This window comes from Kogia breviceps, chromosome 5 (genome assembly GCF_026419965.1).
Source record: "Kogia breviceps isolate mKogBre1 chromosome 5, mKogBre1 haplotype 1, whole genome shotgun sequence".
Taxonomy (NCBI): Eukaryota; Metazoa; Chordata; class Mammalia; order Artiodactyla; family Physeteridae; genus Kogia; species Kogia breviceps.
In genome coordinates this window covers 135,609,035-135,635,035 of record NC_081314.1, presented here as the reverse complement: position 1 = coordinate 135,635,035, position 26,001 = coordinate 135,609,035, and the positions used below count along the sequence as shown (strand labels likewise).

At 34.3% G+C, this 26,001-nt stretch overlaps 1 pseudogene; it reads left to right on the top strand.

The window, feature by feature from the left end:
• Positions 1-378: 378 nt before the first annotated feature.
• Positions 379-1,507, top strand: LOC131757171 (SH2/SH3 adapter protein NCK1 pseudogene; annotated as a pseudogene).
• The last annotated feature ends 24,494 nt before the right edge of the window (positions 1,508-26,001 follow it).

The window sequence follows — 26,001 nt, the reverse complement described above, 5'->3', positions numbered from 1 at the left end:
GAATATAGTATATGGACATCTTTAAACAATGAAAATGATTTTCATTTCATACTGCCATAAATTTAAAAAAATAGTGACACAGAAACAAATGTTGAAAAGAAACTAATTGAAATACAGATAAAATACTGTAACCTTGGCACATGCCCAAGAAGTCCCAGCTCAAACACTGTGCCCATATATGGGGTCTGCACTAGAAAGGAAAGCAGTTTGAGGAGATTTATTTCAAGAATGTCATGCAGAATATAGGAAACAGGAAATCAAATTCTAGAGGGACAAAGGGGATTCCTAAGGTGATAAAGACAATTGCCTTAATGCTAACTGATTATCAGATGAAAGAGCAGTAAGTATGGATTTGAACAGTGCAGAAGCTGCTGAAAAATGGCAGAGGAAGTGGTAGTAGCCAAATTTGATTATGTGGCCCAACAAGAACAAGAGCTGGACATCAAGAAGCATGAGAGATTGTGGCTTCTGGATGATTCTAAGTCCTGGTTGGCAAGTTCGAAATTCCATGGATAAAACGGGTTTTGTGCCTTCTAACTACGTGGAAAGGAAAAACAGTGCTTGGAAAGCATCGATTGTAAAAAACCTAAAGGATACGTAAGACATTGGAAAAGTGAAAAGGAAACCTAGTGTGCCAGATTCTGCACCTCCTGCTGATGATAGCTTTGTTGACCCAGGGGAACGTTTGTATGACCTCAACATGCCTGCTTATGTAAAATTTAACTACATGGCAGAGAGAGAGGATGAATTGTCATTGATACGAGGGACAAAGGTGATCGTCATGGAGAAATGCAGTGATGGGTGGTGGTGGCGTAGCTACAATGGACATGTTGGATGGTTCCCTTCAAACTACGTGACTGAGGAAGGCGACAGTCCTTTGGGTGACCATGTGGGTTCTTTGTCAGAGAAATTAGCAGCAGTCGCCAGTAACCTAAATACCGGGCAAGTGTTACATGTGGTACAGGCTCTTTACCCATTCAGCTCGTCCAATGATGAAGAACTTAATTTTGAGAAAGGCGATGTAATGGAAGTTATTGAAAAACTTGAAAATAACCCTGAGTGGTGGAAATGCAGGAAGATCAATGGAATGGTTGTTCTGGTGCCGAAAAGCTATGTTACCATCATGCAGAATAATCCATTAACCTCAGGTTTGGAACCACCGCCTCCACAGTGTGATTACCTTAGGCTTTCACTCACTGGAAAGCTTGCTGGCAATCCATGGTATTATGGGAAAGTCACCAGGCACCAAGCAGAAATGGCATTAAATGAAAGAGGGGATGAAGTTGATTTCTTCATTCATGATAGTGAATCTGCAAATGATTTTTCAGTATCACTAAAAGCACAAGGGAAAAACAAGCATTTTAAAGCCCAACTAAAAGGGACTGTCTACTGCATTGGGCAGAGTAAATTCAGCACCATGGAAGAACTTGTAGAACATTACAAAAAGGCACCAGTTTTTACAAGTGAACAAGGAGAAAAATTGTATCTTATCAAGCATTTATCATGATACTGCTGACCAGCAGTGACTGCTATACAGTTGTAATTCGTCATGTAATTGAAGACTGAGAAAATATCAGTCCGGTCATGCTTGATTGAAAATTGCTGTTTCTAACTCTATATGAAAATTGACTATAATACATAAGTATTTTTATTATAACTCAGTCCATACATATATACTACATATGCCAAACATCTGCATAGAGCAATTCCTTATCCTTGGTCTTCTGTTTTATTGGTTTTTTGCTCTTTTTCTCTTTGCTTCTAATATTAAGGTTTTATATTTTGAAAAAATGATGCAGATCGAAAGTCTTTATATGGAAGAATTTCTTTATTGCCTTTCCTTTATTTCCTTGTAAGGGCACCACCTTAGTTACTTCTGCAATGGTTCTCTTCATATAAAATTATTATATCAATTATATCAATATATGGCATACGCTAAAATAAATTTCTTGGAGAGTTGTTAAAAAAAAAGAATGTCATGCATACTGATCATCTGAGTGATGATACAGGAGAAGAATGTGAGCTGTGTTCACATTTTCAGGGCTCGAGGTCTGAATAAAGTTCCTGCTCATGAGCTTATGAGCAGAGAAATAGATATATGTATGAGTAAAAGACAAGAAGCTTTGACCCCAGAATTTTTGCATCTACACTGCCACTTTGATTGCCAAATGAAGATACTTTTTTGACAGACTATTACGATTGAGGTTTTTATCATGAAATTTTTACTTGTAAATTATTTGTAATTACAAAGAAATGCCTCAAAATTTACTTTCTGCACAGTAGATAATTGCATCTTAAATACAGAGTAAAGGAATCAAAGTGACTTTCCAAAGTTGGTCTTAGCACCACAATATTTATTTTTTTAGAGTTTTCTTTTTATTGTTATAATTAGGTTGCGTTCATGTGTTCTCATTCCCAGATATTTACAAATATATTTCCCCTCCAATTGGCTGTTGACTGACTAGAATTCCAATGAAATGGATTTTGTCATAATTATTTGGTACTGAAAAATATTTGGGGCCTGATACTGTTTATTTATTTAATTTTTAATAAAGTTAACTTAAAGGAGGATAACACATTTAAACAAGGAAAAATAATAACTATGTCTTGTAAGTTTCATATTTGTCTCTAAAATCTGCACAAATACTACTGATATTTAATAATATACTTTATGTTCATCCTTTCTAGTCCATTTTTCTTATTTCATACTATGATGGTATATTGTAAGAGCTTCTCAAGTTGTCCTCTTGCTTTCAAGGATTCACCATACAATCCACATTTCAGAGAAAATATGTGTTCCTAAAACATCACTTCTTTGAGCCCATAGCCTGAAACAAAACTATAGAATATAATGTATGGCCCACCCTGCAGGGAAGTTAAAATGCTTCCCAACCATCAATTATTCTTTATTTAAACTCTGTGCTCCAACCATAATGCTTTGCTCATTGAGGACACAACTTGCTTACCTTTGTATCTGATCATAAGCTAAAACCAGTTTCCATGTGGAAACTTCTCTTCTCACTTTGTAAAATTCTTATACACATGCTCTAGATGCAGCTCATTTTACATTTCTACAGAATTCTTACTTGCAAGACATTGCAGCCACCATAATAGTTAATTCCTCTAAATTACCCTTGAAATCAGTGTAACTATCCATCATTTTATTTCTCCATATACTGCTTTATGGTATTTATAAGAAAAAACACATATGTCTTCGTTCACATACACCAAATAACACATATATACATACAACATAAAGAGACAAGCACACAAGCACACACACAACTGAATAAACAATTAAATTGTGGGATTTAAAGTCAATGGAGTTATCATTTATATATTTATCATCTATCATCTCCCTTCCCAAAGGCTTATCATTGTTTCTTTCTCATAATATAATGTAAATATGAATATTTTATTGAGTATATTTATTTTAATTGATTTTTTACAATTTGAAGTATATAACTATAAATATTTATATCCCTTCATATAAATACTTCTCTATTTACAAAAAACTCATACAATATGAATTTGCATTTCAGGCAAAAAGAAATTTAAAAAATCAGCAAATACGTATGTTGTTTCCTTTTACAAGGTATTGTATCAGGTGTCAGCTTCATGCCTTTGAAGTGCTTTTAGACCAGTTCCAGTAACCAGTCAAAAAATGAAAAATTTTGTAAGAGGCAGTGTCAACTTAAAACAGTAGATGTATGTGGACTAGAATTGTTGAAGAAAGCTATGAGGAGAGGGATTTATTTTAGAGTGAGAAAGGATGTCTGATACAAAGATTAGAGTGAGAAAGGCAACTAAGTTTCAAGAAACAATTGAAGAGGGCTCACCTATTTAGAGTGGAGATTTATTGCCACTTGTAATATATAAAGAAGCTTAGAAGGTTATCATACAAATGTGCAACAAGAAAGAAAAGCCATATACTTGTGCATATTTCCTTTCTAAAAATATGTGTTCTCAATCATTTATGGATTATTTAATAATTTTACCCTAGTTTATTTCATCATAAATAAAAAGGAAAAGTCATCATTGAAGAGAACCCTATCTGAGGCAAAATGGAGATATCATTGACAAAGATCAAAATCTCAAATTATCCAAAATAAGGAAGCCTGATCATTATGATGTAGGTATAGAAATATGTAAAAACAAACTTTGAAGACATGAAAATAATTATTAACACAAAGCCTGTTTCTGAAGAATGAAAATTCAATTCAATTCAAAGAAAAAACATATTTATGCATCTCTGGAACTACCCTTCGTAAAGAAAGGTATGGCTTAATAGTACTGTGTTTCACCAAAGATGGATTTTCAAAGAGAATGACACTTCTGTGTTGCGGTTTACCACACCCACACGGAGGGAGTATAAAAGGCGGGGTGCAGCTGGTGATATTCATTCTCAGGAAAGTCACCTTCAACATCCAACCAAAGCTTCAACCCCTGACACAATGAGCTACCACTGCAGCAACTACTATGGTGGCCTTGGCTATGGCTTTGGTGGTTTTGGAGGCCTGGGCTATTATGGTCTTGGAGGATATGGTGGTTATGGCTGTGGCTACTTCGATCCTACTTTCTATAGAAGATACTGGTCCTCTGGCTTTTTCTGAATTTTTTTTTCTGTTACTCATTATTTTAAAATAATTTTTAAATAAATTAGTTGTTTTGTTTCCTTCAAAGCAAGCAGTGAAATTTTTGAGAGGCCATTGAAGATATTGCAATAAAAATTGACACTTTGAATCAATGGAGACATATGAATCTAAACCAGAGTTTCATCACTCATGCTGGACGTTCTCATTCCTGCAACATTACTGACATGTAGTTTCTTTCATAATCTATTCTGTGATAATTCTGGGCATAGTTTCTAATAAATATTTTTCACAAGCATAAAAACTTGGGTTTGTCTTCTTTCATTCATTTTGACATAATTGATTTTCAAGCTTTGTAATAATAATGTTTTTGCATCAAATTTCTTTTCCAAGTGCAATTATTTACCTCCTACTATGTTCCCTTATACATGACACTCACTGATGTTTAAGATTATAACTCCTTCCAGTGATACACGTTTTGCTTAGTGCATATTTCCATTTGATTGGAAATCCCACAGAACCAAATAGTTTTAGACCTTTTGAATTCCTATGAAGATACTTTTCCTCTACAAAATTCAACGGTCCATGGAACACCTGTTTTATTTTCAATATCATTATATGCATTACTAAGAATCTTCAGTGCTGTAACATGTGGGATGCCTTTCTTGGTGACATCAGATTTTGTTGAATTACTAAGAGATGCAAAAAACAGGTAGCTGTGAACAATTGCTGTGTCTTCAGGATACTTTGATGCAATGTGTCTTCTTAGAAGCCAAAGGCATTATGATGAATTGATTAAATCCCATCACCTCTAAGTCACATTAATTCTCTTAGTGACTTTCAGCTGTTCAATTACTATTTTCTCCTTGTTTAAAACTTCACAGGATGGGCTTCCCCAGTGGCGCATGGGTTGAGAATCCACTTTCCGATGCAGGGGACACGGGTTCGTGCCCCGGTCTGGGAAGATCCCACATGCCGCGGAGCAGCTGGGCCCGTGAGCCATGGCCGCTGAGCCTGTGCGTCCGGAGCCTGTGCTCCACAACGGGAGAGGCCACAACAGTGAGAGGCCCGTGTACCGCAAAAAAAAAAAAAAAAAAAAAAAAAAAACCACTTCACAGGAATTACTTCCAAGATCTTGTCCTTGGTTTCTGTCTTCATCCGTGAGAGGGGCCGTGAACTTCTGCTTCATGTTTAGCTTCCTAAGATCTCTCTTCTTATCCCTCGATCTCACACAATGTTTCTCCTGACCTACCATTCACTCGATTGTGAGCGTATTGTGTTTTCATACGTCATAATCTATTCTCACAATAATTCAGCAATGATTTCAAGAAAAAAGAGTGTCAGTAGTGATTCCTTTTGATAACTTAGAGAAATTATGCATGATTACAGGAATGCTACTCACCAATTCCACAGAGAATTGAAGTTTTTCACCCAAGTCAGTAGCAAGTATTTATGCAGCACTGCAGCAGAATCTAAAAAGTGACCCTACAAATGAAAGCCTGTTTTACCAGGAAATAAGGAAGATCAAAGTTGGTTGGTTCCATTATTGGAATATTTGGTTCCATTATTATAAAATAATTGGTTCCATTATTTTTAATTTGTCCTTATGTTCTGTATATTATGTTTCCATGTTCCATACATATTATATACACACATACCTTTAGATAAAATGGTATGACGTCTGGATTTTTTTCAGAATTATAAAAACAGGGAGTTAGTATAGGTATAAATGAAAGATAATTGTCAATGAATTGATTATAGCTGAGGATGAATGACATTCATCTATGGGTTTATTACATAATCCATGTTTGTACTTTTCTATGAAAAGTATATGAAAACTATACCTCAATTAAAATTTCTATCATGGAAAAATATGCACTACAGGACTTCAAGAACCTGGATAGATAGATCACACCAAACTAAGTAATCAGAGGAGAGTATAGTTTACCTGAACCTTACAAAATTGTTGAGACATGAACTAGTTGATCAAAGGCATAACAAATGACACAACAGCTGATGCTTTCTGAATATGAAATGGATATGTTATATTTAAAAAGTTTTAATTTAAACTTGATAAGTAAGTTTTCCCTAACTAGGTATATTTGAAGAATTCTAGAAGTGTAGTTTAGTAACTGAAATGCAAAGAAATGTTTTTTTTTTTTTTTTTTTTTTCGGTATGCGGGCCTCTCACTGTTGTGGCCTCTCCCGTTGCGGAGCACAGGCTCCGGACGCGCAGGCCTAGCGGCCATGGCTCACGGGCTTAGTTGCTCCGCGGCATGTGGGATCTTCCCGGACCAGGGCACGAACCCGTGTCTCCTGCATCGGCAGGCGGATTCTCAACCACTGCGCCACCAGGGAAGCCCAGAAATGGGTTTTAATGATACAAAAATTATTTAAGAATAAACTTAACCAAGTAGGTGAAAGACAATGACATATACTGAAAACTACAAAACACTCATGAAAGAAATTAAAGGAGACACAAACAAATGGGTTGATATCTTGTGTTAATGGATTGGAAAAAGTAATATTGTTAAAATATCCATACTACCCAATGTGATCTACAGATTAAATGCAACGCTTATCAAAAACCAATGTCGTTTTTACAGAAATAGAAAAAAAAAAACACTTGTACAATTCATGTGGAAGCACAAAAGACCACACAAATATCTAAATGATTCAGGGCTTTACAAGCAATTAATCCTGGCATCAAATAATTGTTCCTAAAATGTCATACCTTTGTGGCAGTACCCTGGATAAAACCATAGAATGATTGACTCTCCATAAACAGCAGGGAATATGCAAATGTCCTCATGGTTCTGGAAACGGCATACTACTTAATCTTCAGTTATTCTTCGCAGAAGTTTTCTGTCCTGTCTGCATGCACATCTTGCTTAGTCTTCCTCCTCAGCATTTGTTAAAACCCTGGCATCTTGAGGAAATCTCTTCTCTTCCCTATTGAATTCTTATAATTTATTTTTGATTCAGCCTAATTTAAACCTTCTCCAGAATTTATTTTACAGGACAATCCAGCCCATTATAGATTTTCTTTCTCTAAAAAAACATAAATTTTAACTTCCTTTAATTTTCTACTTCCATATATTTAGCTTTGTACCTGCATACAACACATACACATGCACATAACACACACACACACACACACACACACACACACACCCCTAGGGTCTATAATGAAAGGGTAAGCTTTCTAGGATCATGAAGTAATCATTTATTTTTTTTCTCACTTATCATCTTCTTGTCTAAAAGTATGATAAATTACCTTTTATATGATAGGGACTCTATGGCGAGCTGCGTCTGACCAGCAGAATAACAGTCGCCACACGCTAGATTCTTCTCGTATCACACTTTATTGGAGTACAGCTTGGTTAAGGAAAGATGGAAGGAAGACCCCGCAGCCGTAACGGCAGCTGCCTATATAAGATTCGGGATACTGTGCAAGTCTCTGATTGGTTCATATCGAAGGCATAATTACACGTCGCCTTCGGACTGGTTACTGCTCTAAAACCTTGTTAGCATATCTCAACGCATGCGCACTGGCTACAGGATGGATGACTCAGCTTTTTCTACCCTGCTTTGCGGCAACGCTTTGCCGCGCCCCACAGGACTCAGTAATACAAAAAGAGAGCAATTCAATAGGTGACTGTGGTCTGGGATATCAAAAGAGACTATAAGGAGAATATATTCCACAGGTGTAGGAACATTTAGTTGAAAGGTGTAAGAACGAGCTTCGACTATAGATACAAATTGCAGTTTTAGAAACAATAGGATAATCCTTCTATATAGGATGGATGCTTCATGCAAGGTAGTAGTGAGAAGAAAGTTAGGCTTGAATATAATCTAATAGAATTTGACCAACACAATAGGCAGGAAGTTAGAATGTTGTTTTGCAGAAAAGGCAAACAGAAGGATAGTCAAATATTTGTTGCAGTCTCTGAATAAATTCTCTCTCCTGTTTTAAAGTTATATAATTATGCATGGTGATTTTATAACTGTTATGCTAGTTTACTCCATTTTAAAAAGAAAGAAAACATGATATTTGGTACAAATTGAAACTCTATTGTAGGCAAAGTGAAGGAAATATCTTTGGACAAATCCAAACTCTCAGAAAACAACAGGAACAAGCTGCCTGATGCATGGGATTTGATGATTACCTTTTAAATGTAGAAATAGGTGTAATCATTAGCTTTGAACATAAAATCTGTTCTTCCATATAAAGACTGGTTCTTAGACACAACATTTAAATAAATTCAAAGGAAAAATTGACTTCATCCATGTTTGAAACTACCCTTAGTAATAAAGTTTTGTCCGATTCGTATTATTTTTTAATCAGATATTCATTTTCAAAGACAACGAAGCTTACGTAGGGGTTTGCCACACGTTTCACTGAGAATGCCAAAATGAACTGGTTTCTTTGCAGTCTTCATTCTCAGGACATTTATTTCACCATCAGACCAAATCTTCAACCCCTAATATGATGAGTTACTATGGAAACACCTACAGTGGCCTTATTTAGTTTTGGTGGCCTGTTTTATGTCTCTGGCTCCAGCAATGGACTTGGAGGCTATAGTGGTTCTGGCTGTACTACCTCTACTACCTCTCCTCTATTGATGGAAATTACTGGTCCTTTGGGTTCTACTTTTTCCGTAGAACTTGCTGATCTCTTGGGCCCTTAGAAGCTACACACAATCATGTGGTACCTCTACTTGCATGTTCTTCTGCATCATAAACCTCATATTTGATTTATCTTCTTTGGCTTGTAGCTATTTATTTGTCATCCAGTGGCAAAACAAAAAAATAAATAAACAGAACAAAACAAAACAAAAAAGAACAAAGCTGGGCACTGATTAAAGGTAGTCAGAAAGATTTTATTCACTACTACTGGGGTAGGGGAAAAAGTTTCATAGAACCGAGCTGAATTCCAATCTATGCAGAAATGACAGGGTGCTTTAGAGAGAGAACGAGGGAATAGGGTGAAGGAACAAACGTGGCCTTGAGCAGAGTCAGAGCAGTTGAAAATTACAAAAAACAGGAAGAGAGGGTTCACTACTGTGATGAGCCCATCTGAGTTTGTTCATTGGGCTATCTGAAGGAAAAACAACTTTTCAAATCTTCAGGGCAAGAGGAAGTTTTGCAAATTGTATCAGGGAACCCAGTGAAGTTAAGCCCTTACCCTCCTGTAGGACAACGGAAAACCTTGGAGGTTTCCATTTCAAATAGATGACTCCCAGGTCCACGAGGAGACAGTCCTGAGTTGTAGAAGATACATCTAAAAGTGACAGAGAAGGGATTTACAGTCACAACTTGTTAAAGTAAATGCTTCTAAGAAAAGGGTGGTCAGGGGCCTGTGGTCAGCTTTTGGCTGGAACAGCCAAATACTTTGGGCACCGCTGAGTTTAGGAAGGCTGAGAGTTGCAGTTGGTTATAAGTCAAGTCTAAGGCTTAGCTCTGAAGGGAGCTCAGAGGAACCTGGATAAATTTTGGTCAGGAAAAGAATCTTTGTCACAAGCAAGCCTAATGATGAAGAATGCATACTCTTGAATAAGTGCTAGTACACATTGTGTTAGCAGGATCTCATGCCTCAAACACCCTCATGGATTGTGCTATTGGGAAAATGTTCTACCATGCCATCATTGTCAAACTGTTCTTAAACACAAGGGTCTCCTGTGTGAATTTTCTGCTGATTAATAAAAAAAGTCCGTAACTCACATAGCAAAAAAAATACTTCATTTTTATTAGTCTTCCAGGTAAAATTCTTGCATATAATAATTTTTCAATTACAATATCATTTAAAAAGTTTTTATTATTTGATTCCTATTTTATATAGTTTTTAATTTTTATTATTGACCTCTAGAACTACTTGGTCTAAATAATTAAATGTAAAATTTAGTGGAAAAATGTATTTTGTCTTACATATACATTCCTTGAGTGTCTCAGTATTTTCTTTATTACTATTTTCTTTCTTTTAAATGACTTTTCTTCTCAGTGTCTATACTTCTCAAAACATAGGTCAATGTCTGCTCCTTCAATGGACTCTAATTAAGTATTTTCTTTATTATGAGTTATACCTTCCTCTACACTTGAGTATATTTTTATCTATGCTTGTATCATTAAGCATATACCTGCTGACATCTATTAAAATAAATTTTATTCTTCATTTATCTCTCCATTTGGAATGAAACATGTTGAGGCAGGACCATCTTTCTGTTATTTTTGTATTCCATTCAATTTAGTAGACACTTTACTTTTTTTCTACTGCATTCTAAAAGCAATGGTAACTACTGGGACTCCTAAGATGAACAAGCTAAAATTCATTATTTCAAGAAAGATTAAATATTATGCAATTTTTGAGGAGAGAAAATACATCACAGAAAAGTCTGTTTTAATACAATAATTTTTAACCTTAACATTGGATGAAAACTCTTCACATATATGTATAACTGAATCACTGTGCTGTACACCTGAAACTAACACAATATTGTAAATCAACTATACTTCAATAAAAAGAGAAGATATCTGCATTTAAAAAAAGTTGTGAGGCCTCAGTTAAGTACTGAAAGATGTATTTCATCTTTGGCAAATAAGAAGGTTGAAAGAAACAAGACGTGGGGCTTCCCTGGTGGTGCAGTGGTTGAGAGTCTGCCTGCCGATGCAGGGGACGTGGGTTCGTGCCCTGGTCCGGGAAGATTCCACATGCCACGGAGCAGCTGGGCCCGTGAGCCATGGCCGCTGAGCCTGCACGTCCGGAGCCTGTGCTCCGCAACGGGAGAGGCCACAACAGTGAGAGGTCCGCATATCGCAAAAACAAAACAAACAAACAAAACAAAACAAAAAAAGAAACAAGACGTCCTTATTAGCATGAGAAATGGTGTCCAAACAGGCATAAGCCATGCAAATTATTCTGTATAATTATGGTATAGTGTAACGTTCTTCATCAATAAGTGCACCATAAAATTAGTAATCCTTTGGATCATATTATAAAGCCTTTCACAATCTGACACCAATGTACCATCAAAGCATAGGTTCTATAAAGGTTAAAGACTGTAATTTTTATAAAAAGAGACAGTAAGCATGCACAAAATTTTCCTTTATGCATTAATCAGAGAACCAACAGAATGGCAAAACTGGTTCAAAAGAATATGTGAAAAACCAAGACATTCATTAGTAGTCGACAAAAGAAATACTGAGATAGCTAAGTTAGACCAAAAAATGATTAATTTGCAAGTGGGCAATAAACAGTAATCTTTGTAGTTTTCTACGCTCGTGAAAACAGCCCCATCACACTTCCTCAGTTTTATAGTTGGAAAATGCTGGGCCCTAATCCATTATTCAAATAAAGTTTTATTCCACTAAACAGTCATATGACCTTCAGGTGAATTATTTGGAAAATATCCTGTGATATACAGGACACCTAGTTTCAGTCCTGGCATGTAAAGAGCTCGGAAGTCTTCAGACAAACTGAGACTCAATTTTCTTGGATTCTTCAGAGAACTAAAGTTACTGGGAAAACTACCACCCCAAAACGAGAAAGATGTGTACCTTCAGAAAAACACAGCTACCAAAATCTGCTTACCTGGAGCAGAAGTTGAGCAAGTCATAAACTGATGGGAACAGTTAAATGGTGATATTTTTGTGAATTTCTATACAAACATAAATGAGAAACTGCTGGGGGAACAGTGTGTGGAAGTCCTCATACTTTTTTTGGGTTTCCCTCCAAGAACCTCACCAGGTTTTCACTGTGAAAATGGGAAGGATCTCTTCTTGATTCTGGAAGGGAAAGGGAAGAGTAACCATAGTAAAATATTCCCAGAGTCTTCTGGATAAAAAAGGTCTAATCTCCAGGAGAAAAATAAACAAAAACTCAAAACCAAAAACTTTGCCAGAGTGCAATTCTGAAACTTTACCCCAGATGAGGGAAAGAAATTCTCATGACTACTGCTTCCTCCAGCCTTCTTGCCTTACCTAAAGTAGACTGAAGAGAATAAATAACAAGAAATAGATGAAGGAAATAGATCTAATTTCAACGAAATAGATGGAGAATGCAGCAGTCAAGGAAGAGAGTAGAGAGAAGTGGGGGTGAAACCATATACTTGAAGAAAAATTTAACAAGAAGATTGTAGAAAAATTTGATATTTAATCAGAAGATTGTAGAATGATCCTTTTCCCCACGTCTTATCACCAAACTATTATTGGGTTGACCAAAAGGTTTGTTTGGGTTTCTCTGTAAGATGTTACAGAAAACAAAACTTTTGGCCAATGCAAAACACTGAAGGGCTTCAGTGTAATAAATTAAAATGGATTCAAACAGAAAGGGGTGTAATACACAGATTCTCTCTGAGGAGGGGTACATAGGGAAAACCAAGGTCTAGAGGGATGACATCACTTTTAATGTGAATGATATAAATGCACCAATGAAAAGACAAAGATTGTCAACACAGATTAAAAGCAAACAAATAAATAAAAAACACCACCCAAGACTCAACTACATGTTATCTGCAAAGAAAAACCCACTTTCAGTATCAAGACTCAGATATAGTAAAAGTATGGAGAAAATACACTATGCAAACACAAATCTAAAGAATATTGGGGTTCCTGTATTAATTTCAGACAAAAATGCTTCAGAACAAGGAAAATGATCAAGAACAAAGAAGGCATAATTCTAAACTGTATGCACTTAACAAAAGAATGTGAAAATATATGAGGCAAAAACCAATAAAACTTAATGGGGAAATAGACAATTTCAGTAATGTAGCTGAGAACTTAACAACCTTCTGTCAATAACTGATAGATAAATCAAACAAAAAAATCAATAAGGATATAGATGACATGTGTTCATATCTTTTCATAATCAGTTTGATACAATTCATATTTACAAAATATTCCATCCATTAAAAGCAGAATACATATTCTTTTAAAGCTTGCTAGGCGTATTCATGAAGATAGACCATATTCTGGGCCATTAAACACATTTTAATAAATTTAAAAGGATAAAAATCATAAAAAATTATGTTCTTAGACCACAAAGGAATTAAACTAAAAATCAATAACAGAAAGATAGCTGGAAAATCCCACATGTTTCAAAAGTAAACAGCATACTTCTAAATACACATAAATTAAAAATATGTCTCAAGAGAAGTTGAAAATATATTTTAAACTTAATGAAAATGAAAATACAACTTATTAAAAGGTGTGAAATCAGCAAAAGCAGTACTTAGAGGGAAATCTATAGCATTAAATGTATATGACAGAGGAAAAAAAGGTCTAAATCAATAACCTTACTTCTACCTTAGGAAACTAGGGAAAGAAGAGCAATTTAAGGCCAAAGTAATCAAAAGAAAATATAGAATAACATTAGAGCAGAAATCAATAAACTTGAAAATGGAGATCAACAAATCCAAAAGCTAATTTTTTGAAAAGTTCAATAATTAATAGATTTCTAGCCAAGACAAAAAAAGATAAGACACACATTACTAACATTAGAAATGAAATAGGGGTCATGACCACAGATCCAGTGGATAGTAAAATGATAATAAGTGTTCTACAAACAATTCTACACCCATAAATTTAGATAAAATTGACAAATTACTTTAAGGTACAAACTATCAAAACTCACACAAGGAAAAAAGATAATTAAATAGCCCTATATCTATTAAATTAATTAAAGCAATAATTAAAAACCTTCCAAAAGAGAAAACACCTGGCCCAGTGCTTTTCCAGTTTCACTAGGGTATTCTAACAAACACGTAAGGAAAAAATATTACAAATTCTCCACAATCACTTCCAGAAAATAGTATCTGAGAAAACATTTACAAACTCATTCTGCTGGGATATTATCCTAATATCAAAATCAGACAGGAATATTAGCAGAGAAGAAAATTATAAAACAATGTCTCTCATGGAATTTGCTGCAAGAATCCTCAAGCAAATCTAATCTAATAATTTATTTTAAAAAAATGAATGAGGTAGAATTCATTCTAAGTATGTAAGGCTGGTTTAACATTTGAAACTCAGTTTATGTAGTCCACCCTATCAATGAACTGTTAACCAAAATTTCAGAAAAAAAGATTTGATTGAAATAAAGAGACATTTATTTGGGATTGGTTAACACTACAGCCCAGTAACACAGGTTCAAGAAGCACCTGAATTGTGGTTCACTGGACTACAAAATAGAGGAAGCTTATAAGGGCAAAGACTGCAAGGCTCCAGTTACATGTTATTTGTCCAGAATTATGATTGGAGAGGCAAGAAGTAAGAATGCTTGTTAAGGAAGGATTAGTTGGGGTCTGAAATGGTTGCATATTTGCAACAAGGTTATAGCTAACAGATATTGTACTAAAAATGGCTGGTGGTTGCCTTGGGTTTGGTACAGTTCAGAAAGTTCAAGTTCTCAGTGGTGCAGAAATGTATCTGAGACCAGAAACTCAGTGGCTGCCCGGCTCCATTTTGTATGCCTGAACTATGATTATCCCGTTATGATTTCAATCTGTCATCAAGGCAAAAACAAATAAACAAAGAAGCAAAACCATATGGTCATGTAAATGGATGTGGGGCATGCAATTCTCTATTATATTTAAAAACTCTCCTCCAACTAGGAACAGAGTAGAACTTCTTCAACTTGATAAATCACAGGTAAGAAAAAAACCTCTATTGCTAACTTAATCATTAGAAACTAGAGACTGTCAACTACAAAATTATTCACAACCTAAAAACTGAGTTATGCTTTATTCAGCTGGAATTTTTAAGGCTTCAATCCAGAGGGGCAGCATGTCAAGTAACCCTGAGAGAACTGCTCTGAGGAGGCGAAGGGGAGAGCCGGGATATATAGGAGTTTTGCAACAAAGGGCAGGTAGTCTGAACATCAAAATATTATTGTTAATTAAAGAAAACCAGATATGTCAAGTTAAGGAATTTAGCACTTTGTATGGAAAGACTCAAGAGTCTGGGCTCACTGAAATCATTCGTTTGATATGTACCTCAGGTATCTGGGACCAGTATCCTGTGTTTTCACATCCTGAGTTCCCTCAGGGCTCACCAGCTCACCTTCAGCTGGTGGCTGCAATCTCTAATGACTGTGACGTCCTTTGTTTACCGATATTGAAATGGTGAGGTGTCGTTTCCAGAGGCTCTGAGGAGCTCGGTCCTTTATGCCTCAGTGCAGAAAGAATTCAGCGAGTGGTAAAATGATAGATAAGTGATTTATTAGAATAGAATGCTTGTGAGTCTTACTAGTGGGTGGGTGAGAAGGTGCTGCCCCCCGGAGAACTTAGTGGGCTACAATTTTATAATCAAAGGAAGAGAGGGAAGGGGGCGAAGACCATTATCTTCTTCATTCTTGAGTAGACATCATGCTTTCATTATGAGCTCTTCCTCCAGATTGGGTCTCTTGTCCCTACATGGTCAGGTCAGGACTGTCATGGCACTATGGAAAGTATTATTTTTTATGTGTGCAGAGAGCATGTCTTGGGGGTCATTAAATTAATGAGCTTATTGGGCAGGATGTGGGTCTCATGCCACCATTGTTTTATTGTTTGGGAGCATGTCTCGTGTCTCTGTCGCATGGTTTTTGTTGCTAAGCAAGCCTTCTTTGTTTTGTGGTTAAGTAAACCTGTTTTCTTGAGTAATCATCAATTACAGGGGTCTCCTACACTTTTTTCTTTCTTACAATCCCTTAGTGGGATTAACTATTTAAATACCTACTTTTTCCTTTACTCTGTACATATCATATGGCAGGCAATATTCCATTTCTCAATATATTAATTCTAAGATTGGGTTATTTTATACAGGTTGACTCAGCTGTTTTCCCTTTAAGAGATCAAATGGATCCCACATTAGGTATGAATATTCACATGCTTTTTTCCCACAGCAATTAACTTTGATAAAAGTTTTGAGATACTTTCAAAATTGCCTCTATTCAAATGAGTTATCCTCATTCATGTTGGTTCTAAATTACAGACTTGGAGTATGTTATTATAAACTACTGCTATTTCCCCTAAGCTTAAACAAACAAATAGACTTTGTTAAATTTCTTGTGATATCTCAAAGAGACATATTTCTCCCATTCCCCACCAATTCTGATCTTAATTCATTTCACAGGAGTATGAAATAAGTTACAAAATGGAATAGTAGTTTAGAGGGAACAAGTTATTACTAGGCTGACTCACACTTCAAGGATGAAAAGGATAAATAACCCATATTCTCCTTAAATATCTCATTGGGAGATAACCTCCTGGTGTATTGGCAGTATCTTTACTTAAATGCAAAGATTGGGTAAGGCTGATCATACCCCTTCTTCTTGGATACCTCTGTGGGCTTTCCCATATCTACAGCAGGAGTCAGTGACAAACATTTTCTGTAAAGGGCCAGACAGTAAATATTTTAGGCTTTCTGGTCAAATATTCTCTAACACAGCTACTCAATTCCGTTGTTGTAGTAGGGAAGTAGTCACAGAAAATATACAAATGAAGAGTGTACCTGTTGGATAAAACTTTATTTACAATTATAAACTCTGGCAGAATTTAGCTCATGGGCTATAGTTTTTATATTATCAAACCTAAAGGATAAAATAAAAATACTTTAATGGGTATGTAAGGTTTTTAGGAATAAAGGTTTTCTTTTTTTTTACCTTATGTTATACCAATACCTCCCCGCTCCCTGACGCTTTTTATTCCAACATCATTAAACTTTATTCTACATACAAATTATGAAGTATTGTGGTTCTATAGCGTGCTACTTAAAGTTTCTTCATTATAGAAGGTCATTTTTCCTTTTTTCTTCCACCTGTTAAATTCTTAATTTCTCTTTCTGCAAAAACATATATATGCAATCATGTTTATAAGAGGTTTGCTGGTTTGAGCTTCTTACGATATGAATTACTTCTGGGGTGACCAACCATCCCAATTTACTTGGGACTGCGGGTTTTCAGTGCCCAAACTGGCACAGTCCCAGGCAAACCAGGACAATTGGTCACCCCAGCTGTTTCCACGTTCTGCTCTCTTAAATATTGAAATTTAATACTCTTATTATATTTAAGAGATTTTATATTCTACAACTATGACAATATTGAATTATAAAACATATATTTCATTTTCTATTTATTTTCCATAATAGTGAATTCTATAACTACAGTAAAAACTAGGTACTATTCATCATTTATTGTCCAAAAATATACAGTTCTTAAATATTGCATGACTATATATATACAAATATATAAATTAGAATGAGGTTAATAGAAAGAGTGGATAGAAGAAAAGAGGAAGGAAAAAGAAAAAAAGGAAGGAAGGCAGGCATAGCTCTGTGTAAATAAAGTATACATAAAAAGTAATTTTTTCTTTAATAACCAAGAAACCACAATACAATTATAAAATTATTTAGCCTTACAAATGTAAAGATAGATTTTGGTAGAAATCTTTAATTACTTGGAATTACTTCAAATTAAGGATTACAAGTAATCTTTAATTACTTGTTATTACCTTTTGATATAAGAAATTGAAGTAGTATTGACAGAAGAATATGAAAATATACTATTTCTTGCTATTACCAGAACATAATTTTAAATATTAAATGCTGGTCTTGTTTATTGCCTACTAAAATGCCAAGATCAAAATTCTCACCCATGAAATACTTTTGTGTTACCAAAAGATTAAACCATGATGCAGAAAATAAATGGTAAAATGTAGCATCAGATAGTTTACAAAATTTGAATGAAATAAATGTTTAAAAAACATATATATTACTAAGTAATTGCCCTCTTGTCATGTTAAATTAATTATAATTTTATTAGCATTGCAACTTCAGTGACTAGCAGGTCTAAGAGCTATCTTGAACATTGAAGAGATAGAAATCATTTGCATCATTTAATATGATGAAAAAGTATTGGCCAATAAAATAGATTGGGCTGTGGCTTCTGCGGCCAGGGGTGTTGCTAATCTGTGGATACGGCAGCTTTTGAGCATAGGTGATGGTGGATATGAATGCTGCCATCTAGCTTGTTATGGAAGACCCTTCTGGTTTCTACTAAGTTTTAGGACCTAAGATTCTTGGGAGAATGATCCAACAACAAAATCAAACTTTTCAAGTTTGATTGATCAACTTTTCAAAATCAAACTTTTCAATCCTATCAATTCTATTTCCAGCTTGTAACAAGCAGAGAAGATGAATTGCAAGCTTACAAACTTGTTGGCATAAGATTTAAGAGCTGTCTGTATAGGTACAGCTGTTCAATAGCAATTTGGACTTATTCTGTAAATATTGGATATTTTACCACAACAGTTATCTCTCCTTGCACTCTCAAGATAATGATTTTTCATCTGAAATATCTTTTGTGTATTTTACACTGGGAGAGATCTCTATAATCTCTTTTCAATACACGTGTTTAAGATGGCATTATAGTATGGTTTTAACTTTAGTCATTTATCTTAATAAGTTTCCTTTGTTTTATGGTATTTGAAATGAAGGCAACTGCTTCTCTTCCTGAAGACACCATTTATTCCTATTATTAAATCAGTGGAAAACAAATAGCACAAATTAAGTTTGAGAGGGAGAGATTGCTGATCTTTCCTGGTTTGCTTTTTTTCTTCTCTATTCTTTTTGTGAGCGAGAATCCAGACTTCCAGTCCTAAGTAGTTTCATCAGTCATCACTGAAGTACTTATTAGTCAGTAAATATGGCCTCAATGGATTTTTGAATTTTTAATCAAAATATTTGTGTTAACTGCAATTTATGGCAATGATCTTGTGTGCTAAAATCCCTGGGTTGAGATTCTGGTTATAAACATTCTTGATTTTAATTTCTTTAGCCACCTAGACTCTGATTATATCCACAGATAGTATTCCGAATCACCAAAGGGAAATTGATATCAACGAGCTGTGTGAGAGCTTTATACTGAACCACTGAATCAAAGAGTCTACCAATCCTATCACACAGACCCTGTTGTCTTTTAATTAGCTGACTCAGACTTATTTATAGGGTGAGGACTACTTAAGTTGCTCATCAGCCAGAAATTTTGATTGATTTTCTCTCTCCAAATCTTTGCTATTTCCACCTTTTAAAAGCATGTTCACAGAGTCTATTTGGTACTCTGCACCAGAACCTTAATTGGGAAATTAATTGAAAGTCACACTAATTTAAATTAGAAACATTTAAAAATTAACCTGATAGGAAATTTTCTGTAAATCACAATTAATCTAAATTATAGTCCACTGAGTAAAAAAAAAATAACTATTTTTTCATTTTAGCACTTCTAGTGGATGAGTATATAATTGTGGTTTTAATTTGCATTTTCCTGATAACTTTGACAGCTGATGATGTCAAACATTTCATTTACTTATTGGACATTTGTATATCTTTGTTTCAGTGTGCCTAAGTTTTTAGTGATGTTTTGTCTTTGGACATTCGAGTTGTAGGAGATTTTATGATGAATATATCGATCTCTATCTGCATCTCTATTCCCTGTGTCTAATCTATATCTATATCATTTATATCTATCTATATCTATATCTATATCTATATTTATACTTTATTTCTTCCAGGCTGTGGATTGGTGTTGATGACGTCGATTTCACAATTTTTATTTTATAGTCAGTGCTTTCTGTGTTTAAAACAAAACAAAACGAAAACGTCTAGAGGCTTTAGAATTTTAGCTCTTATGCGCCAGTCTATAATACATTTTGAATTAATTTTTATGTATACTTTGAATAAATTAAGCCTTTTTTTCTGTTTTCATATGAGTATTTCATTGTTTCAGTAGTATTTAATGAAAAGTCTTTTGTTTGTTCTGGAATCTTTGTAGAAGAAAAAGTCGAATTCTAGACTTCTTAATATTTTCCATTCTTTTATTTGTGTATCCTCACTTGAATATCACACTTTCTTGATTATACTAATTTAATGTCTTAAAATCAGTTAAGGCAGTTTTTTTAAGATTGTATTGGATATTCTAGGTCTCTTGGATTTCCTTATACGTTTTAGAATACTTTGTAAATATATATTTTGTACAGGCTTTTTGATTAAGATTTTATTTAATATATAATTTTGAGGTATTCAATCTATTGTCAATACACAAACATTATATATAAACATATATATATTTATTAACTTATTCCAGCATTAATTTGTAACTATCAAGGACTAGGTCTTGCACATCTCTCTTTAAAATAATCTCTAATTATTTTATGTGTTCTGATAATATTTTAAATGATATTTTTGCATTTTATTTTCTAATTTTTAATGTATAATTTCATACTGGATTTGTAGATTGAGTTTATTTTTTCAAAGGTATTTTTACATTTTATTTTACAATTTTTCATGTATAATTGTATTATTAATTTGTATATAATTAAACTTGGGTTTATTTTATAAAAGAATTAGTGTAAAATTAATATTATTTATTGCACTAATTAGAATTATGTAGATAGTTGCTAACATTCATCATTAAAGCAATATGGACTTAGTGTTTTCTTTATTAGAAGTCTATTTTTTTTTCCTACAAATTTATTTTCTTAAGAAACATAATCTTTAAAGTCTTTATTTTTTTCTTGTGTCAGTTTTAGGAAACTTTTTATTTTGAAGAAGTTGTTAACTTCTTCCGAGCAGTATGCAGTTTAGACATCAGTACAGAGTGCTTGATTTTTATCTTACTTGGTATTAAGAAAGCCTTTGGAGGACTTCCCTGGTGGCACAGCGGTTAAGAATCTGCCTGCCAATTCAGGGGACTTGGGTTCGAACCCTGGTCTGGGAAGATCCCACATGCCACGGAGCAACTAAGCCCATGAATTACAACTACAGAACTTGTGCTCTAGAGTCCATGAGCCACAACTAGTGAGCCCGTGTGCCACAACTACTGAAGCCTGTGCACCTAGAGCCCATGCTCTGCAACAAGAGAAGCCACCGCAATGAGAAGCCCACACACTGCAACGAAGAGTAGCCCTGCTCGCCGCAACTAGAGAAAGCCCGTGTGCAGCAATGAAGAACCAACACAGTCAAAAATAAATAAATTAATTAATTAATTTTTTTAAAAAAAGAAAGCCTTTGGAAAATCAGGGTTGTTTGTTTTCTATTGTATTAGTCCTGTCCTGGGTGGAACCAGTACTAATACTATGTTTTGAGCAATTGGTCATTATATATGTAATCATATTGATATAGCTCAATAAAATCCAAAATTGAGACAGTAGAATAAAGCAATGGCATGAAGTATTTTGTGACTTTTTAAGTCACCATAATTATCTTGAAGCTCTGTGGTAATCTCACCTCAGAGAACTTCAAATATGTTTCCAGTCATTTAGCAGCAGTTTCTCAAAAATGAATCACATGGATATCAGACAGTGGAATATCAAATATCCCATTAACGTTATGTGTAAACCCTTAACAAATATTTCCTTCATTTGCTCATCTTTCGATGGTGATGAATTTTAAAAATGTGTCCAAATTTTTTAAAAAATCTGTAATATTAAAGATATCCATAATTAATCTCTGAAAGAAATCGCTATTGTAGGCTCACATTGTCTACAACTTTGTTCCTCTTCCCAGTTTCTGCACAAGAAGATCAATAGAGCCATTTATTTATTTTCAGCATGATATCATAATCCTGGATTCCAGAAAGCCGTCCTAAATTTCCAGAATGCCCTCTTGAGTTTTTTGAGGTTATTATTGCAAAGGATTGTCAACATTTATTTAACTGGGGCACCATCAGTTTTGACTAGGCTTAAATATAGGTGAGAAGGAACATTTATTTGTTTTGTTTTCTCTCTCTTCTTTCTATCTCTTCTCAGGTTTGGAAATGCCTTCTTTAAGGAGGCATCAAGGATTTTTTAAAAATTTTTTTGAATTTATTTATTTATTTTTTTTTTGTGGAACACGGGCCTCTCACTGTTGTGGCCTCTCCCGTTGCGGAGCACAGGATCCAGACGCGCAGGCTCAGAAGCCATGGCTCACGGGCCTGCTGCTCCGTGGCATGTGGGATCTTCCCGGACCAGGGCACGAACCCGTGTCCCCTGCATCGGCAGGCAGACTCTCTCAACCACTGTGCCCCCAGGGAAGCCCCGGCATCAAGGTTTTAAGTATTGTCCATTAAAAATTAAGAAATAGGTCTATGCTGGACACTTTAAACAAGCTTGGTTCTAAGTTGGCTTCAAAGTACACACAACCAAGTAGAACTTGTTTGTATATCAGTATTTTTAGATATTTGACATCTAAGTGATTTTAATTTCAAATGAGACATGGATTTAGGAGTATAATTAGTGCCTTGATTACCTCAAATGATAAGAACTAGTCATTATTATGGAAAAATAAAAACAGAGAGGCTTCACAGCAAAGAAGTCTCATCTTCACGGTGTTGTCAGCCACTAAACTGGACTGGAGAGATTCTCAGAAGCCTAAATGACGTGGACGTTATGTCAGCCCTTATGTTAGAACAGTCTTGAAGTTGCAAATAATAGTTCTTATTATAGACACAATTTAATCAGAGGAATCCTAATTGAGCTAAAGAGTTAATTTAAAAGTTTTACTATGATGGGAGATGACTCCATGCATATTAAACAAAACAAATAGCCAATAACATTTGTTTCATAAAATTTCTTCTGAGGAATGAAAATGAGGTAGTTCTGAATGATTTACTACACTTGTAACTTAGGGTATAAAAACTTCAGCACAGGTGTTGAGATCCATACACAGGAAACACACCTTCAATAGCAAACCAAGACTTCAGCCCCTGACACCATGAGCTACTACTGCAACTACTACAGAGGGCTGGGCTATGGCTATGGCCATGGTTGTGGATGTGGCAGCTTCTGCAGACTGGGCTATGGCTTCAGAGGCTATGGATACGACTCTGGTTACGGAAGCTTCAGATATGGCAGCCATCGCTACCCATTTTTCTGTGGAACATATGGAATCTCTAGCTTCTATTAAATTCTTCTTTATGAATCTAATATTTGGCTCCATAAGTAGACTTGCTTAATCTGATTTCAATCATTGGGCCAATCAAGATTATGCTGGGTCCATTTGTTCAATATAATTAATGCTTAAGACTTTTAGTACATTTATAATTACATCAGGTCTCCTCAATTTCCTTAATAAAGTCTCTTAATTTGAAGCAGCAAGTATAGCTTTGATTTAATTCATTTATTCTCAACTATATATACATATAACTCAGTATAAATATTAGTCAACATTGAAGGAATATTTAAATATACTTTCTTGAATTTTTATTTCCTTGATATTAATCAGATAATACTTAGAGTTTATTTCAACAACAATAAAAAATTCAATTTTAACAATTTTGAGCAACATATCTATGGTAATAAATAAAAATGATTTATATGTTTTATATCTGATGCAATTTTATTTATCAATGCAGTCCAAAATATGTAAATAATCCATCCCTTCTTTCAAAATTTGTCCTTTTGTGGTAATTAAAGGACAGTGGCAGACTCCAAACTTCTAGGAAAGAAAAATATTTGTTAAATAAATTTCGTGATTATATATATCATCTTTCTCTATTTCCTGTTATTTCACTTGGTATTCTCATGAAAATAGTTATTTTATAATCTTACTGAAAGTGTTACAAGCTAGTTAATTAAAATATATGTAGTATTAAAATATAAATTGGTTTAGATTTTTATTGTTACTGTTCTGTGGCATGCAACGATATTCTTTTTCACTATCATCATCATCATCATGACATTAAATTCTTTTGCAACTGTAAATGAATGCAAACACCTAGTTATAACCAATAAATATATTACTCTGCAGCTTTACTTGAGGAGAATCATCAAAAGAGTTTTGTTTTTTTTTTTTTTTAAGTGGAATTTCAACCAATTAACACACACCAAAAAGCAAACATTTTATTGCTGGTGTTTCACATAATTGGGTATATAAATGATACAATATAAATATATCATTTCAAATTTGAATGGCATGTTCAGGTAATATGAATATGAATAATTCATATACAGTGAAGTTTGTTGTTGTTGTTTAAGTTGGTGAAATCTAATAAGGACAACAGAAATAGGAGCTGGACCTAGCATTAAGATTATATAGTGCTGCCCCCTATAGTACAACTAGGGAAACTGCAAATGGTTAAATGGCTTGCCTGGAGTCACAAACCCAAGCGTCAGAACCAACATCAGAAAACAGTTCACCTGAATTCTGGTGTTCTGCTCCATCATGCTGATTCTTTTTCATTGTATATTTTAAAAATTTGAATACCATCTGGAAAGTTCTCATCATATTTTCATGAACAGCTATAATTTTATAGCTACATTTATGGGGATTAATTTCCTCTTAGATTACCTCTTATTGTGTTTCCTTTTACATTTTTATTGTTACAATTTTATTTTATTGTATGTAATCTCCTACTTCTCAATTTCTAATTTAGTTTTGCTGCGAGGCAAATGAAGAATGAATAATTTTAAGGCTCAATTCTCAAGATTATGACTTTTTATTAGATGTAGATTTGTTTAAACTATATGAAGATAGAAAAAAATAAAACTCGGCCAGTTCTGGTCATTTGTCCAATCATATGTTATGCTGTCATAGGAGAGGTTATGCTAGTTAAATTTTGGTCATTCCATTAAAGGAACTTTGACCCATATAACCAAATTTCATTTGAAACTATTCTATTCTCACACAGGTCAGTATCTTCACAGCCTGAGGAAGTTGTTGCAAAGTTGCAAAGAAAAATAATTATAAAAAAATTAGAATGAGAAATATGCATGTGTGGCATTCCTAGTATAATATAATATTTTTTGTAACCTACATTTTCATATTTTATTGATTTGTGTCTGAATTTTAAGAAAAACTATGGAATGTATAACAAAATTTCCATTACATATAAGTAAAGACCATTACTTACCCCAAAAGAAAACACATTTTCTTCTTTGCCATCCATTACCATAGAATTATTTAACATAAATTTCAAAGGAAACTTCCTAAAAGTGAAATGAAGGAAAAAAAAAAAGATCATCATTCAGTCTATTTAGAGTCTAACAAGGAAGCATAAAAGCAATATTTCTTTAAAGAAATATATATCGCTCATTTTCCAATGGATACTTTCATTTTGCTATTTTTTTCACTTAGGAAAAAAACAAGGCAAATATTTGTTCTATAGAGTCTATAATATTTTCGTGTTGATATTTTATTGCCAATGATCATGAATCGAATTGGTTTATGCAAAACTCTCACATTTTATTCCTTGAAACTATTTCGATTTTTATTTGACTGTTGAAGTTTTCCATTTATGTTTTGTTTAGTGTTCTATCTCAGGACGATGCATCCTTTTTATTCCAAACAAACAAGACTCTCCATTAATTACTCTTACACGAGATGGCTGAGTTATATGGGCAAAATGTGATATCCTTAACTCAGTCTCAATTTGTTGTGATTCTATGTCTTCAAAAGGACT